Raw genomic sequence first — 17,067 nt, 5'->3', positions numbered from 1 at the left:
ATAAGGGTTAATAAATACAAAATGCTAAAAATCATGCTGGGCCCTGCGTGAAAGAGGTCAACCACCTATCCTTACCCTAGAGTGATGACGACATTGGTGATTGCCTTCTGTTTTCCGTCCCTTGTTCTTCTTTATTTCTGTATCAGCTTTTGCAGCATCCACAGCTGAGTCTCCAAAACCGACAACTGGACATTAGAGATTCCAAATGAAAAATAAAGACTTTCTGGCCCCAAGGAGATCATAGTCCGTAGCCAAAGCCACACTTGCCCACAGGTAATTGTGTGACAAAATGCTGAATTCTGATGGAGAGGTCTAAGGGCTTTGATTTCTGGTGTGCCTGCATCATACTTCCCCAGAGCTGCCGTGAAGGAAGGTGTGTGGGCTGAGTCAGGATTATTCCTCCTTGGTTTACCCAAAATGTGCAGCAAAAGAAAATACCTGTGCTTTCCTGACAGAGGTTTCTCACAGAAGTTTAGTGCCCTGTGGGAGAGCTGAAATCAAAACTCAGTGCCAACCTTAAACTTATGCCAACAAGTGCATTTAGGAGGGTCAGGAAAGATGAAGGGGCAAACTGGGTTAGGTGCCCGGAGATCTGCACTGGACACTTTCAAATATTTATACTTAAGCTCTGTTGCACTGTCTTATCCCTCAAATGGAGTATAATAAATAAGTAAAAAAATAAAATAAAATTCATGCATCTTGCAAGCTAACAGCAGTGTAGACAATAAATATTTAGAAGGAAAACAGATCAGGTGGGACTAAAATGTCACTGGTGTTTTACAGGGTCCTGAGCTACCTGTGTGGGGGCAAGATTTGGGGAGTGCACATGCGCACACCTACACACGCCCATATTCCTTCCCTTCCATGCGTGCACCTTCCATACCTCTGCCATCTGCAGCCTGTAGGGAGAGAAGGCAAATCACACAATGAAAGATGCCTTCCACTACTGATGCTTCTGCCTTCTTTCCACCACCAATTGGTCATGCTGGGTGCTGTGTTGGTGCCAAAGATAAAACAGAGAAACACAGCGCTGTCTGTCTGCAGGAGCTCCCCAAGAGCAGAAAAACAAAAGAAAGTCAGTGACCACAGCACCAAGAGAGCAGGGCTGGAATAGCAGCGAGCTCAGGATTCCAGCAGCTCAGGCTGAAGAGGCATCGTACCTGGGAGAGGGTCAGAGTAGCTCCCCCAGGAGGTGAGCTTTGGCCAATCCATGAAGGATGAGAGAGGTTGGGTCACTAGCAATATAGCCACTCACAAGCAGAGGGGCATGTACTCCAAAGAAAACCAAGGTCAGCCGCTGATCCCCTTTCCAACCCCAAGTTCCACTCATTAACACCTTCTCATAATAATTTTGTAGCCCACACTACACACAGCTAGCCCAGATCATAATCCTAGTGCTCAGTGTGGGCGAACACATAAGCACATAAACCTCAGCAGGCTGTGCTGATGGCTGTCACAGTGCGTGCGGCTGGGAGACAGAGGAGAGAGACGGCCTTTGGAGGTGAGCCAATCTGAGTAAGAATCCTAGCTCTGCCACTAGTTAGTACTGACATCTCATACAAGCCGTTTCCGCTTCCTGTTTTAAAAAGGGAAACATAGAAGTCTTGTGAGAAGAAAGCACAATGTATATAGACATACATTTTATAGGAAGTCTTATGAAAATTCAGCAAATGTTGATTGACAACACCGATGGGCCCACTGAGGGTCTAGAGTTCTGTGGTGGGGAGAAGACGAGATCCTTGTCCTGATTTATGCCCCCAAGGTGTCTTTAGTGAACCCACCATGGAAGGTTTATAAGACTCCATCCTCCACCCACTTTCCACAGTCCCCACAGGACACTGAGTGGCTGTGGTGACCAGTCACCGCCTTCTCCATCCTTTGGCGAAATCTGTGAGAGTGGTCCTGACTTTCCCGGGGCGTGGTCATAGTTGACTGACCCTCCTGAGAGAGCATTTCCCGGTTGGCTCTGGTCCCGGTTCCGTTCCTGACTGTCACGGGGAGTGAGAGATGTCATGCAAATAATGTTTTCATGGTGGAAAGAGCTAGGAGGAATACACAGAAAGCCAAAGCCTCTCCCCCTATGGGAAGAAGGATAAAAAAGCAAAGAGTCACACAGCTAGAGTTTGACTGGAGGTTTGGTTAGAAGTCTGAGAATCAGTATTAAAGAAAAAAAAAGAGGGGCAGGGGGTTGGAGATAACTATGAAGTTTGGGGTATACTCAAAGTGATAGGAGTGGTACAGCAGGATTTTAAGAAATATTGCCAAGGTCTGTGAATTGGATTTCCTGTAGATTCCAGGAGAGGTTGAAATGGCTTTTAAGAAATGTTAGTTGTTAAACTGTATTTCATTCTTGTGATACTAAGCAAAGACTTGGCCATGGGCGCCCCAGTCATCTCTGAGTAATACGTCTTAAGGGAATTAGTACCTAAAAAAGCAATAATCAAAAAAATGGTGTACAGTACAATTTACTTCATATGAATTACTAACATTTATTGCAAGCTTTTAGGTAGTTTTGAAGACCTTGGGCTCCAGAACTATATTGCCTGGGTCCCAGTGCTTACTAGCTAGGTAATCCCTGAAAATCATTTAATTTCTTTGAGCCTCCATCTCATCATTCAGTGAGGGGATAATAAGAACACCTGCCACATAGAGTCAGAATGCAGAATACATGAGATGACACATGCAAAGCTCCTAGCCCAGGCCCTGATACAGAGGAAGCACTTAGCACAGGTTAGTTTTTATTATTGGTATCTGATTGTCATCATACTACCACAGTCTCCGTAAACACAGGACCCTATAACTTTCTTCAGTTTCTTGCTCACTGACGGAGCCCCAGCTTTGTCCCCTATGACAGCATCAACTGTCCTTTTAGACCTACTTCCAACCTCATTTTCTTCCCCCAAGCACCTTATCAATATTTTCTAAACCACATCATCAGGATCGATCCTTCCCGGCAGACATTATTCATCTTGCTTCTCCAACAGAAAAACTGGAAACTCCTTTAATGGCATGAGAATCATACTTTCGAGGCTCCTCCCCCAGCCCCAAGCCGTGGAATGTTCTTTGGTTGAGTAGCATGAACACAGCTGGGTGAATCACCTTGTCGACATTTAGCTTTCATGTTAGTATCCGTCTCACTGATGACTCCAGCTCATCCTTATCTATCCTAAGGTCAAACCCCAAGAAATGAGCAGAATCTACCATCCAGAAAGTTCTAAGATGCCACGACAGTGAGTGCGTGCTTACATCTGTAGCCACAGTTCATCCAAAATGCCCTGAGCTTCCTAGACAGACAGGCTTTCAGAGAAACACAGACAGTTCATGCATTAGAAAAAGCAGAGTTAGAAGGTAGAAAATGTGTCCTTAACATCTCTTCTACCACCTCCCGTTTGTCCACCTCCGAGCCTTTCTTTCATTAGCTCCAAGATGGATCTGATAGAAAATGCCTGCCGTGCCGTCTTATTGGCCAGACAAGAAGATGTAGCGTGTGGGGAAGTTCTTTGAAATGGTAAACAGGCCACTTTAACCAATAGGTGGTTCCTATTACCACATTTAGGAATCTGCCAAAGAGAAAACCTTTAGAGAAAGAGGCCCAGGCCTTAGACCTTGCAGCCCAGGTTCAGCCTAATTAACATTCACCCAGAGAGACCCAAGGAATCCAAAGGATAAGATGTCAGGGAAGCTGGTGGGTGAGGAGAAAGAAAATTCTAATCATTTGCTAATAACCAAGGGCCCCTGCTTAAGAACACACAAGCAGATGATGAAGCACGGTGACCTGGGACCAGCTGGGGCGACTTGGGAACAAAAGCAGTTAACAAGGCTGCCTTCAGCTCTGTAGCTCACCAGGGCTTGCTCGGACCTGGGGCTGCTGGAACAAAAGACCTGGGGTCCTGCTTTGAGACCCAGCCTCACTGTCAAATGTCAGCTCATCAATACCAAGGGGGCAGAAAGGAGCCTAAGGCTTAGGGCCTCGGTTTCTTTGTTTTTTAATTCATCAGTCTTTTGTTCACTCATGGAAGCAGTCAAGAAATCTCTTCTGCCATCCTTTCAAGATCTGACTCTCCCACATATGCACACATTGGTGAAAATAAAATCTGTGCTTCTGGCACATTGCCGTGGTCACATGGTCAAGTGGGTCTTTGAAGGGATGCTGCTTTTTTTTTTTTTTAACAAGTATTGATCGAGTGACTGCTATTCATTCAACAAACATGTCATGAGTGCCACTGAACCTTTGGTCCTGTGCTTGGTGTTAGGGATACAAAGATAAATAGAATCCAGACCTCAAAAAGTTCAATGAGGGAGGTCAGAGATCAAGATCAGTTAACACAGTGGCCTGGTAGAAAAGCTAATGGCATCTGGGATGAGGGAGGAGAAAGAGAACAATTCTCTGGGGCAGAAATCGGGGAAGGTTTTTATCTCGTGGCGGTATTTGAGGGATGGACAATTTGGGAATACATTCCTCTGCCTGGTTTCTCCATCGTCAGAGCAAACGAGTGTAGCACGTACGCTTCTCAGCGCAAGCAAACGACGTCACCCACGGGCCACGCGATGCTCTGCGATGGAGATCCTCTGGTAGCTCTATTTTGCCAGTGTTCCAGAGCAGGAGGGCCAGAGCAAGTGCTGAAACGGGTTGAGGCAGGGAGAGGCCAAGACACGAGCAACTTATTTCACAAAGCTTGATTGTGGCTTTTTGGAATGGGGGGACAAGGGCAGAGCTGGAATTTGGAAGTGGGGGCCCTGATCCTTGGTGACCCTGTGCACGCGCTGCAGACCTGCCCTCGGGTGCACTTTTGTGGCTCTGAGGGCGGGATTTGGACTTTAGATAATAATTGCATGGATTTGCTTAGTAAACACAGGGTAACCATCGGATGATTACATGTTCTTACAGAGATGGGGCTCAGTCATTGCCTTCAGTGGCCCCAGAGTATTATTTAACACACATTCTGGTTTATAAGACAAAAATAATGATGAATTTGCTTGGTAATTACACAGCACTTCCCCCACGATGTATCCTGCCAGCGGCTGATACTCATCCCCTTATTAGGGGCTAAACTGTTGCTCTGGTAAATAAGAAGTTCTTCTGATCACCGATCTCTAGGCACATAGAGCGTTATTAAAACACCATCAGGGACACCATTTCTATGCCAGGAGCCATAGAAAGGAACCAATTCTGACCCACACCTCTGCTCACTGTGAGCTCCCCCTCCTTGATGAGACTCAGCAGAAGAATCGAGCCCCGCCCTGACGTGGGTAACGGAAGGAGAGTCGTGCTGGTCGCAATATGAGGATGGTTCTTTAAATCATCCAAACGGTTGGGCCCAGTTTAGGAAGAGCCCCAGCTCTGGCGCCACGACCCTGTGGTGGGCTGGGTCGGCATATGGACTGCCAGGGCAAACCGCAGCCTTGTGATAGGTCTCTCTGGCAGAATCCTCAAGAATCCTCAAGGATGGAGCCTGAGAGTCTTATGGAGGGCATGGAGCTTTGGGGGAGAGGGGTACCCTGGCTCTTGGGCCATTTGGGATACACCTGGAGGAGGAACGCACACACGTCCATCAAATAGCAAACTAGGGAAAGGCGAGCCCAGAACCAGCCCGTTTGTCCTTGACAAGGAGCCTCGGGAAAGCTGCCTGACATATTCAGTCTGGAAGGCAGTAATTTGGGGGGAAGGGGCATGGCTCAGTTCAAACTGCCCTTGGCTCAGCCACTGGCATCAGAAGATATCAATTCTTTGTAATCAATAGGGGCCCTGAAGAGTCTGGTCAACCATTATGGTTTGCTCCAGGGAGTGGGCCTCATTACCGGTCCATTCCATTCCAACCCTCCCCACTGCTGGACAGAACAACCCAACACCAAACACAGACTCGGTTCCAAATCCCACTGCCAAGGCAAGTGGCCAGTTCCAGTGGCCTGTTTCTTCTGTAATGAACTCCAGGACTCTGACTTTGGCTTTGGAAGTGGCTTGAGTTACCATGGAAGCCCACGGGGAGTCTCTGGGGAAAGTCAAGGGTTCAAGTCAGAAGACCTGGTCAAATCCTAGCCCCTCCCTGACTACGTGATCTTTGGCCTCACCTCTCTGAACTTGTTTCTTCATTTGCAAACCAATCTGAAGTACAACACATTCCATTAGGCCAGAAGTCACCTCTGTTTTATCTGTCACTAAAGTCCCTGCACCCAGACCAATGCCTGCTGCCTACTAAATCTATAATCAGCATTTTAAATAGCTTAGCATAGGAGAAATGCATCACACACTTAACTTTCATGAAAGTTAAATTCATTTGCACTCAGAAAAAAAGAAAGAGAGAGAGAGAAAAAACAAAATAACAATATAAAATAACTACTTAAATAGTACAGAAGATTTTTCTGGCCAGTCCACTCAATGCATCTGTGCCCCCCGAGTAATACTAAAAGCAAAGATGTGGAGCTGCTCTTCTCTACCTTCCTGGCTGTGAGACTATTGCTGTATCAAATGCACAAATCACTGCACTGTGTATACTCTCACTAAATAATATGTAATATGTTTTGATATCCACTCCTCACAATTTGCAAATATAACTCATTTGCTTATGTGTTTTTTTAAAATAAACTTTTATTCACTTTTTTTGATGGGGGAAAGAGACAACCTTAATGTTGTCTTATCATCGAATCATAAATTTGAACCTATGGGATATGCCACCTTAGCTATTGCACCCACTAAAACACAATTTAAAATGAAGTGATCTCCCTTCCGTTCCCTCTGTTTGGTCCTGAAAGTACAGAGCTCCTGGCAAGAGCCTTGCATGTTTCCATATCAGAACCAGAGAGAAAACATGGAAAAGACAGTACTTTACTCTTTGCTGAGTTAATGTTGCTCTAAGGGTGACGGAGTCCTGTCATTTTCCTGGTATGTGGAAAAGAAATGTGTTTATTTCTAGGTTTTAGAGAACTCCCTGGATACAAGTATAACTTTGAAAATTCCACTTTATGGATGATTTGTAGGAATTCCCAAGGAAATTTTTGCCTTGGACTTCACCTTGAGAAGCTTGCCCTGTGGTCGTTGAAAGCATTGTGAATGAGAAGCACTAGTCAAAAATAGCTGTCATCCTGCTCCACCTGTCCACCTGTCCCTTGGGTTCAGCCACTCAGTTTGGTCAAGGTCAAGAGACTTCATTACAACCCAGACCTCTTGGGTCCCCCCTTGAATGCCACATCTGCGTTACAGTTCAACCCAGTGAAAACTTGAGGAGGTTTTAGGAACTCAGCAATGCACTAGCCTCACAGTATGGTGTAAGGGAGATAATAAGGCCCAGCACGGGCCACCAATAGTTCCAGGGTTTACACAAACCCAATAAGCATCGAGCTATCCCAAACGCATGGTGAATCTTGGCATCCTACATGAGCTGGAGACTGAGGAGCTTGAGTGAAGGGGCACTCACACACAGTTGGAATCAGCCCCTGTCCTTACCACTGAGACTCATTTTGTCCCTGTCCTAAACCACCATTAACTTCTGGAACTTTTTTTTTAACCCCAATTCAAAGATGACTTGTGTCCATATTTTTTTCACTGGGTTTCAAAGGAGGGAAGAAAATGCAGTGTAATTCCCACCCATATCCCACCTCATGGCACAGCAAGACCCTCGAGACACAGTGGTGAGAGGCAGCAGCTACATACAATCTCACGTGCAGCTATAAAGTGTTAGGAAAATGAGAGAGGGGATCGTGGGCCAGAATTACCAGGAGAGCCTCCATGAGAAGGTCAGCGCTACAGAAAGGCCTAAGAATGAGTCTGACCCTGAGAAGCAGGCGATGGGTTCTGCCTGTTGGTTTTGCCCTGTCTCGTACCCAACAACTTTGTTCTTATAATAGGATCCTGATTTCCTTCTAGCCTCAAGAGGGAGGAGGAGACCCAGGCCCAGAAAATAATAGAATCCCATCCCCTTGACTCCAATAGGAGTACATGTGTGAGCATGTACGTGTTCCAAGATGGTAGCCCCCCTGCAGGACTAAGGGTAAGAAGCAACCTCCTTCCAAAGAAAAAGATGTAAGCCTAGAGCTACTAAGACCAGCCCCTCCTGTACCTACCTGAGACTGGAGAGGATGTAGAAGGAAATAGAGTCTAGACATGGAAAAATAGTCTAACACCAGGTCCTGGAAAAATTATTTGGTCTCCTGAATCCAGCTCTACCTACCTTAAAGTTAAAAGACCTTGGATTTGAAGTCACCTTACTCAATAATTTTTTATATAATAATTTTTCCCTTAAAGCCAGTTGGAGTTGGGCTTCTCTCCTTGGCAGTGGGAAGAGTCCTAACAAATTAGATGGTCATTTAAGAGAGGCAGGAGCAGCTGAACAGGGATGGAAAATAGGCAAAGATATTGGGGCCTGCACTTAAACTTCTGAAGACCAAAATTCAGAGCTGAAGGTGGGGAAATGGATGCCTAGACCCAAAGGCATCTCCTGAACTGGCTGGTCCACTTGCCATTCTCCTCGTTCAGGGAAACCCCTCCACAGGCCAGATGCTGCACATCTGTGGTGAGCACTGTTCCTTTTAAGAATCGTGCAGATTCTTCTCTGGGCAAGCCACACATTCTCCTTAACTGTGCTCCTTCAGAGGAGTTTCAGCTCACAGACTGCTCTGGGGCACGTCTTTCAGGGAATCTGATCCATCCTCTCCTTCAGCTGGCTGTGGGGAATGCACACCTGTGTCCCAGGATGACTTCAGAGAGAGGGAAACAAAAGATGGCCTTGGGCCCCAGCTGCCTAGACAGACACTCCAGCTGCGGGATGACACAAGCCCAGCCCTGCCTGGTGGGCAGTCGGACGTGGGGTCGTTCCTGTTCAGCTCCTGGGAACCCCCGCAGAGGGCTTTTCCCCTGAGTCCTGTCCAAACAGACAGCTCGGGTTGGGGGAGTTGGACATCTGGGCTTGATTTGATCCCCCTCTTCTCCTCCTCTCAGCGGTCCACGCACTGCATTCTTCAGCTGTGGCAGAATGCAAGTTGCTCCAAGATGGTTTGATGGCAGGGGCCCAACAGGGACAGAGGTGCAGTCACATCGTGTCCACATGTGACCAATGAGGATTCTGCTCTCTGTGCTTCATGACACAGAGGAAAAATAGAGATGAAAGGAAACTACAGACTTCACCTCCATCCCACTCACAGGGCTGATACCCCCTAGCGAGTAGGAGATGGCACATGTGAATCTCTGGTCCTCCCGGGGTCTCCGTTCCTGCCACAGGAACAAGCAATACCAGAAGGTCAGTGACATAACGTACCAAAGGCTGGTTTCTTGCCTGGTGTCTCAGTGTGACATGAATTCCGAGGTTCTCCTTGGTGGCTGTCCTTTAAGCAGTGATTCAAGGGTCCGGATCTTCCATGTCTGATAGTGTCCTGTTGAACAGCATGGAAGTGAATGAGAGCTGCCACCCAGAAGCAGACCCAGAGACAGAGATTGGCACACAGGACACTGATTTGAGATTGTTCTTGGGAATCATAGATATGGGATGGAGGCAAGCGTACAAGATTGGGTCAAGGGGAGAAGTGGAGCTGAGATGCCGTACCATCTCTACCCACTCCCACCACCAAGGTAGTGATGCTGTCAGATCCTGTGTCAATCATTCTTTGGAGACAGAGGAGGACATTCCAGCAGCACTCACAGCAGATGAGGAAATAAGTTCATTGCTAAAGGTAGACCTGGGGGGTCATCACAGCCTCTATCACCAAGGGAATGGAGCAGAGGCTGGTAAACTTGTAATGACTAGTTTAGGCTTTGCAGGTTATACCATCTCAGCCAAGGCTATTCATCTCTGCTGTGGCAGCCTGAGAGGCACGACCTGAGCAAGGGAGCAAGATTACATTCCAATAAAACTTTATTTACAAAAATAGGCAGCGGGCCACAATTTGCTGACCCCTGGATTAGAGGGTCACAGAAACAAGACTAGAAGTGATTTTGATCATTCCTGTCCACATTCCACTAGGCAGATTCCAGTCACAGGGCCCCAATTTTATGGTGAAAGACAAGAAATGAAACATTTCTGTGAGTCTTGAGAGAAAATAAATGGAATTTGTGAGCATCCATGCACTCTGCCACCTACAGCCCCAGGTAGTCGATCTCATGTCCTTCTGGTTTCTCAGTGCCCCCATCTCTAAACAGATCAGTAGTGCCTACTTTGTGTGGTTTTCACAAGGAGGAAAGTGCTGCAATATATTTCAGCACTTAGCAGCCAGCGCGTGGTAAGCTCTCAATAAACAGCAAAGACTGCCAGTGTTTCAGTAAGAATGACTCTTTGCTTTTTACTGCCTATGCAAGTGGCAGCCTCTCCCAACCTTGATTACAGCCTCTCTAAGAATTTGGATAATCAGATGCCCCCCCCCAGCACGTGGGCTTGGCATGCATAAAGGCTTCCGTGACACTTATAATTAAAAATAAATACAAAATCAGAGTGATACTTAACCTGACAGGGCTGTTGGGAGAATCAGGTTGATGGCAATGAACATGGGTTGAGGCGGTGCCTCAGGTCCCAGGGAGACAAGCACAGATAAGATATTGTGTCAGTTATCTACTGTCCCAGAGCTTAGTGACTTAGTAAAACCACAATTTTACTTTCCACAGCTCTGTGGGTGGGCCAGGTGACTCTTCTGCTCACCTGGTCTCATGCAAACAGCTGCACTTACCTGGTGGCCAAGGAGTGGGCTCATCTGGGACAGCTGGCCAGGCTGCGTTCCATGGGAGCAAGTCCCAGGGCACAAACACCTCCTGAGCCTCTGAGTGTATCATGATTGTCGATATCCCACTGGCCAGAGCATGTCGCATGGCCAAGTTCGGAGTCAACATGAAAGGACACACAAGGACACAAATATGTAGAGGAGGATCCATGTAGAGACAGCCCTGTGACAATTTACCATAAGTACCTCATATTTCCTGAAAAAAAGCTGCTCTGAACTCTTCACCTTGCCCCCACCAAAGTGACCACTCTCCGTGGGCCCCCTCTCTCCTAAGGAGGCATTTACAGGACTGCCTGGTGCTTACCCACAGTACATCTGTCTAACTTCCCACTCAGCGTCAGACATCAATGGACCCACCTGACGTCATTAGATCATTCCTGTCCACACCCATTGGCTCGAATCCAGTCACATGGCCACAATTCAACTGCAAAGAAAGCTGGGAAATATAACTCTCCTGCAAGTCCCAGAATTCAAAGAGACCCTTCATGTCATTTCTGTCCCTCACACTCTGAGAAGGTCACAACGGCTTCTACTCTGCCCTTTAGCATGATTTGGCTGGGACTGTAGTGATGATGGAAAATGGTGGAGTCCGTGGGCTACTGACCAGGCCTGGCACAGAATGGGCCAAGAGCAGCCAGATACAGCAAGGTCCCAAAGTCCTCGTCATGAGCCCCTCAAATGGACACGGGGTGCTATAGTCCTCTAGAGCACAGTTCCACTTATCCTCTGACGGGACGATATAGAGAGAAAATTGTCTTGTTTTCTAGCAAGGTACAATTGTGGCTTGATCTTCTTCATTGCCAGGAGTCAACTAGGATTTATCTCCCCTCACCACACAGAAGCGGAGGCCACATTTCTTGTTCCTTGGGTGTGACCATTAAGTCTCCAGGAAGTGAGGCCCATGGGCTCCCCCCTGGCCCATGCCCTCCCTCTCCAGTCTCCCCTTAAGCCCTTCCCTAGATGTACCTCTGCTTTTTTCTGGACATGTCCATCCTCTTTATGGAATGGGGAGGAGAAAGGTTCTCACGTGGTGATAGAATTGAAATCTATAAAGACCTTTAAGAGGTCGTCATAGGACTGATAATACTCAGGCCAGTAAAACTCAGGGGACAGACAGGAGACGTTGAATTGGTAGCATCCACAGGACTTGGGTGATATGGGGCTCCTGATCCATTTCCTTGACCCACTACCCAAAGCCAGCTCCATAATTTAAATGGTCCAGTGCAAAACGAAAAGGTAGAACTTCTTGTTAAAGATCAGAGGGGAAATGACACTAAAGGTATTAAAATGTAAGTCTTTTCCTTTCTTCCAGTTTCCTCTGAGATCTTTCCTGTATTTATTTGATAATGTCATTCTAAGTAAAGAAAATTTTAAATTATCATTGTAAATTTTGCCATTCATCGTTACATTGTGCAGTGTTAGTTTGAAAATGCAAAAATAAGAGAATTTAGCTCATATGCATAATCGCCAGGATTATGGCATTCGTATTTCCTAGCTCTTCTATGCATATATTTTTCAATCATACCAGAACAATAGAAATGGAGCACAAAACTAACTCCATTGTTTCTACTTCATTTCTTTACACACACATACACACACACACACACACACACACACACACACACATCTACCAAGGCTCTCAATCTTTGCTTAGTAATGAATAAAGAAGGAATGTAAGGAAAAGAACCTATGAATTGCCCTTTGTTTCTCTTCTATACTTTCATGTTCAGCTCAAAGATCAAATTGGTAAGAATTTCAAGATGGCCACAGGAGAACATTAAGCCAAATGTAAGGCTCTGCACATGCTCATGAAGCAGAAATAGTTATTTACATTTTCATTCGACATGTGTTCCAAGTGATATCTTCTACAGAGATGCAGCCACATCAATATTTATACCAGCACAATTCACAATAGCTAAGCTAGGGAGCAGACCTAGGTACCCTTCAACAGGTGGATGGATAAAGAAATTGCGGTGTATGTACACAGTGGAATATTACTCAGCCATTTAAAATAATGACTTTATGACTTTTGCCAGTAAATAGAGGAGTCTAGAGACTATTACACTAAGTGAAATAAGCCAGTCACCAAAAACGAAATGTTGAATATTTTCACTGATATGCAGAAGCTAATCACAATAAGGAGGAAGGGGAGAATAGAAGTTCAGGGATTAGACAATGAGAAATGAAGGGAAGTGAGGAGGAATACAAAAATGAAGGAGAGTGGAATGAATCTGACATAACTGTCCTAGGTACCTATGTGAATCCACAGTGAATCCCACCATCATGTATGTGCACAAAAATGGAGTCCTAGTTAGAATAAGATATATTCCAGACTTTTATAAAATTACATGAAAATGGATTCTATTGTCATATATACCTAAAAAGAACCAATAAAATTTTTTTAAATAATAAATGTGTTGCTAGGTTATTACTTTTAAAAGGTAACATGTAAAACAGGTAAGTCACTTGCTGCCAGACGCCTACTTAACATTTTGATGTGCTCCATTCCATCTGTGAGTTTCTGTGCACTTCTTTCAAAAATTGTATCTATTTTTACCTTTTGTTGCCTGTGTTTTTTTTTGTCCTAGCCAATAAATCACTACCAGATCCAAAAAGGAAAAAAAGTGATGTTTTGATCAACCTACAACCATGAGACATTCTCATGGTTCCACCGCCCACCTCTTGCTAGAGGGATACACCCGGTGCTTGTGTTGGACTCCTCTTGTCCCCACCACCCACCCTCCCCTCTATCACACCAAATCTACCGCCAAGTCCCATTGATTCGTACCTCCAACACAGTTCCCCAGGCTGCTCATTTTTATTTATCTCCACGAGCCCTGTGGAGGCCACCATCAACTCTTGTGTAGACAATTATAAGAACCTCTTAATTGTTCGATTTCCCCTTTTCCCCACAGGGATCCATTCTCCACATGCTTCTCAGGATTATCACACCAAAACGTAAGCTGACTCCCTTACATCCTTGCGATCAAAATCCCTTCATAAATCCCCAGCAACTTGGGAGGCTGAGTCAAGAGGATCTCAAGTTCAAAAACAGCCTCAGAAACTTTGCAAGACTCTCCAAAACTTTACAAGACTCTGTCTCTAAATAAAAATGATTTTAAAAAAGGAATGGAGATGCAGCTCAGTGGTTAAGCATCCCTGGGTTCAATGCCCAGTCCCTCCGCACCCCCCCCCAAAAAAAATTCCTCCATTAACTGCCTCCTTCAGACCTCTCTACTTGAACAGAGAGATCTCCTTCCTGGAGTACCCAGTACAAAGCAGGCCTCCTTGCACCCCCGCAGCTTTACCATGCATATCACCACCTACAAAGATATTAGAGTATTGTTAGTGAAATTCAAAGAAAACAAGAATATTTATTTCATTCATTCAGAGAAGGCCAGGAGGATAAGTAGGTTAAATTAGCCCTTCTCACTTCCCTTTTGATATTCCCCCAGGTCGCCTCTTTGCTCCTGATTGTGAAATCACTTTTTCAGTAATAATCTGACGGAGGATTTGAAATCTTCCTCCCAGTCATCCCCCTGGTCCATGCTGGGTGGGTAACACTGGCCATCTGGCCATCACCGGCATCATCTGGGTGGTCCAAGCCATGGTGAAGCCATTTTACTAGAATCTGTTGAGACCATTTACGGAGCTTTCTCTAACAGAGCTTTCCAGATCATGCCATTAGTGGGTCAACCAGTGCTTTTAAAAGCGATATAAAATACAAAGAAATAGAACATATCAGAATTCATTGTAGGCAGTAAGGGGTAAACTGTGGCCTTTCCAAACTTTTGTTCCAGTCACATTTATAGGAATACGTAGGCCACAGTCAAATACGTTTAAGAACATTTCCCTGGAGGGATTTCAGCTGATCTGCCCCTTCATGCTCTTCTACTCCCTAGGAAATGACTCTTTGGAACAGACCAAGTTGGAAGGTCAGTGGTGTCAATTGGATTCTTTCCTTTAATTTTGTTTGGTTTTTGTGTTTTCAAGCAGTGTCATAAATGCATGCCAAACTAAAATATAGAATATTTTTCTTACTTTCCTCTCCATCACTACCCTATCCTCCTTCTATCCATGAATAGATCCATGGATATGGAGCAGATGAAATCACAACAGGCTAGTGTACAGCACTGGTACAGAATGGAGAAGGATTCGCCACTCATCCACCTCGATGTGGATTCTTCAATCCACTTTTGTTGGGTAGGCCTGAACAATGGGTAACCCTTGAACTGCCTCTCTGAGATACAAAATGATGAGACCTCCCATCCATCCATCCATGAACAGAGGAACCCACATCTTCAGACCTCTGTGCCACACACGTGGGTTCACAGGTTGCCTGGGGAAAGCCGGGCCCTGCTCAGCAAGCTAAGCAAATTCTTGGGCTTCCAGCTACAATTCAAAGAGCTGGCAGCTCCCCTTGCACCCTGGCCCATCCATGGAAAGTTGCAGCTCTGCGGTCAGTGCATAGGCTGCTGGACCAAGGTCCAGTGGGCTGTGAGCCACGCCTTGAGCGCTTCACTGTGGGAGGTCAGCTTCCTCTTTCCCTAAGAATCCAGCCTGGCCTTTCCCCGTCCCTCCTCTCCCCGTAGGAGCCAGCTGTTTCCTGCAGCTGTGTGCTGGGAGGGAGCACCAGGCTGGAGACCCAGCTCCAGACCCGTTTCCAACAGCCTCCAGCTTGGCTCAGTGACAAGTCTTGGGTCCTCTCCGTGCTCCATCTCTTCACCTTCCTCCACTTTCCCTCCAGGTCTGTGGAGAGGATCAGGTGGCCTCAAAGGTGGTGGTGGCCTGGCAGGCCACTCTTCCTGGCGGGAGGGTGGTGGGAGGCGGGAGCTGAGGGTGAAGGAGGGGCCGGGCAGAGGCTCAAATGCAACGCTGACCCAGTGATACCTTCGTTGTCCTTGGCCCTCGGCCCACCCACAACTTTCCCAGCAATCTTGCCACTGCCGCACCTTAAAACCACCCAGCAAGAAAATGGGGAATGATCTCTCTTAGCAGAGGCCTCCGGTCCTCCCTCTGAAACCAGAGCTCCAGGGAGACCGTGGAGCAGGCGGTGACGCACTGTTTAGTCTGTGGCACTCCGTGTGCATCTGAGGACTTGGGAGGGTCCGACCAGCTCAGCTTCCAGGGCCTCTCGCCCCAGTCTGTCTGGGGATGAAGTGTGCTGGAAGGCCCCTGAGCCTGGAGTGAGCTGCTGGTCCAACGTGAGGCGGGGCAGAGGCTGGGAAAGGCTGTCTGTCCTGAGCATGCACGACAGGGGCAGCTGTGGAGTCCAGGGATGGGCTGGGGTCAGCCAGGATGGCCATGCAGGCAGACGCTTCTGGAACCCACACAAGAGAGTCTGGCAATAAGGAATCCCCATGGGATCCCTGGAGGGGAATATCCACAACATGGGGTCTCCCCAGGCCAGCAGAAGCTCTGGTCAGACCCCCCACCTCACACCCGGGGCAGCCAGGGATGAGACTCCGAGCCTCAGCCCCTCCAAAAGTGGGAAGCGGGTCACCAGGAACATCTGCTCCTCTTCATGGGAGTCAAGTGGCGTGTTCCCTTCTCCTTCCTGCTCGGGGCTCCCCTCCTCGACCCCTCTCTCCTGCTGATGGGTGTAAAAATCAGATGTGATGCCAGGGATCATAAACCAAATCCCAGAGGCAACCAGACAGGTTTGATGTGTGCTTCCCGTGATCCCCGGAGGGCCTGTCTGCCAGGGGAGATGTCCCTGGAATGAATGAGGGAGGGAGGGAGAGGCAGAGGTGTGGGAGGAATCCAGGCAGTGAGGATCAGCCACCACCTTGGCAGTCCCCGGCTTCCTGCCAACTGAGGAATTTGAATTTTCCCCTTTCTTACCCCGGAACTCCTGGGCCCCGGGCCTGGGCCTTCCACCTGTACCTTATTTCATACAGTGCTCAACAAGTCATAAATAATGGTAAAAGAAAGACTATCTAGTGGAGGCTAAACAGCTCCATAAATCAGGCTCATGGGCCATCTTCCTCCTCCAACCATAGGGACCAGGAAAAGCAGCTGTTCCCTGCTGGCTACTAGCAACTCAGGCTGTACCTTTGACCAAAGTTCAAGCCAAAGAGGTCTCTATAACTATTCTCTGCTAATGTGGTGGCAAAGTCAAGCTCTTCTGTCAGGTTTTGCCTTTTCTCTCCCAGACACTTAATTCTTCTAGTCCCATCAGCCCCTATAGTTCAGAGGGCGACCCCAAACACTGGATGATTGAAATGCCTTCCGAGGCATGCCCTGTTGATTCAGACTAAAATGCAAAAAGACAGCCATGACTTGGAAAAAAGGCCCAGCACTTATGGCTCCAGGCACGGGGGGAATAAGTCCAGGAACAAAATACTGTGTGTCACAGCGAGAGAGAAG

Source organism: Ictidomys tridecemlineatus, chromosome 6 (assembly GCF_052094955.1).
Source record: "Ictidomys tridecemlineatus isolate mIctTri1 chromosome 6, mIctTri1.hap1, whole genome shotgun sequence".
Classification (NCBI taxonomy): Eukaryota; Metazoa; Chordata; class Mammalia; order Rodentia; family Sciuridae; genus Ictidomys; species Ictidomys tridecemlineatus.
The sequence above is the reverse complement of the archived record's forward strand: the minus strand, read 5'-3'. Positions refer to the sequence as shown.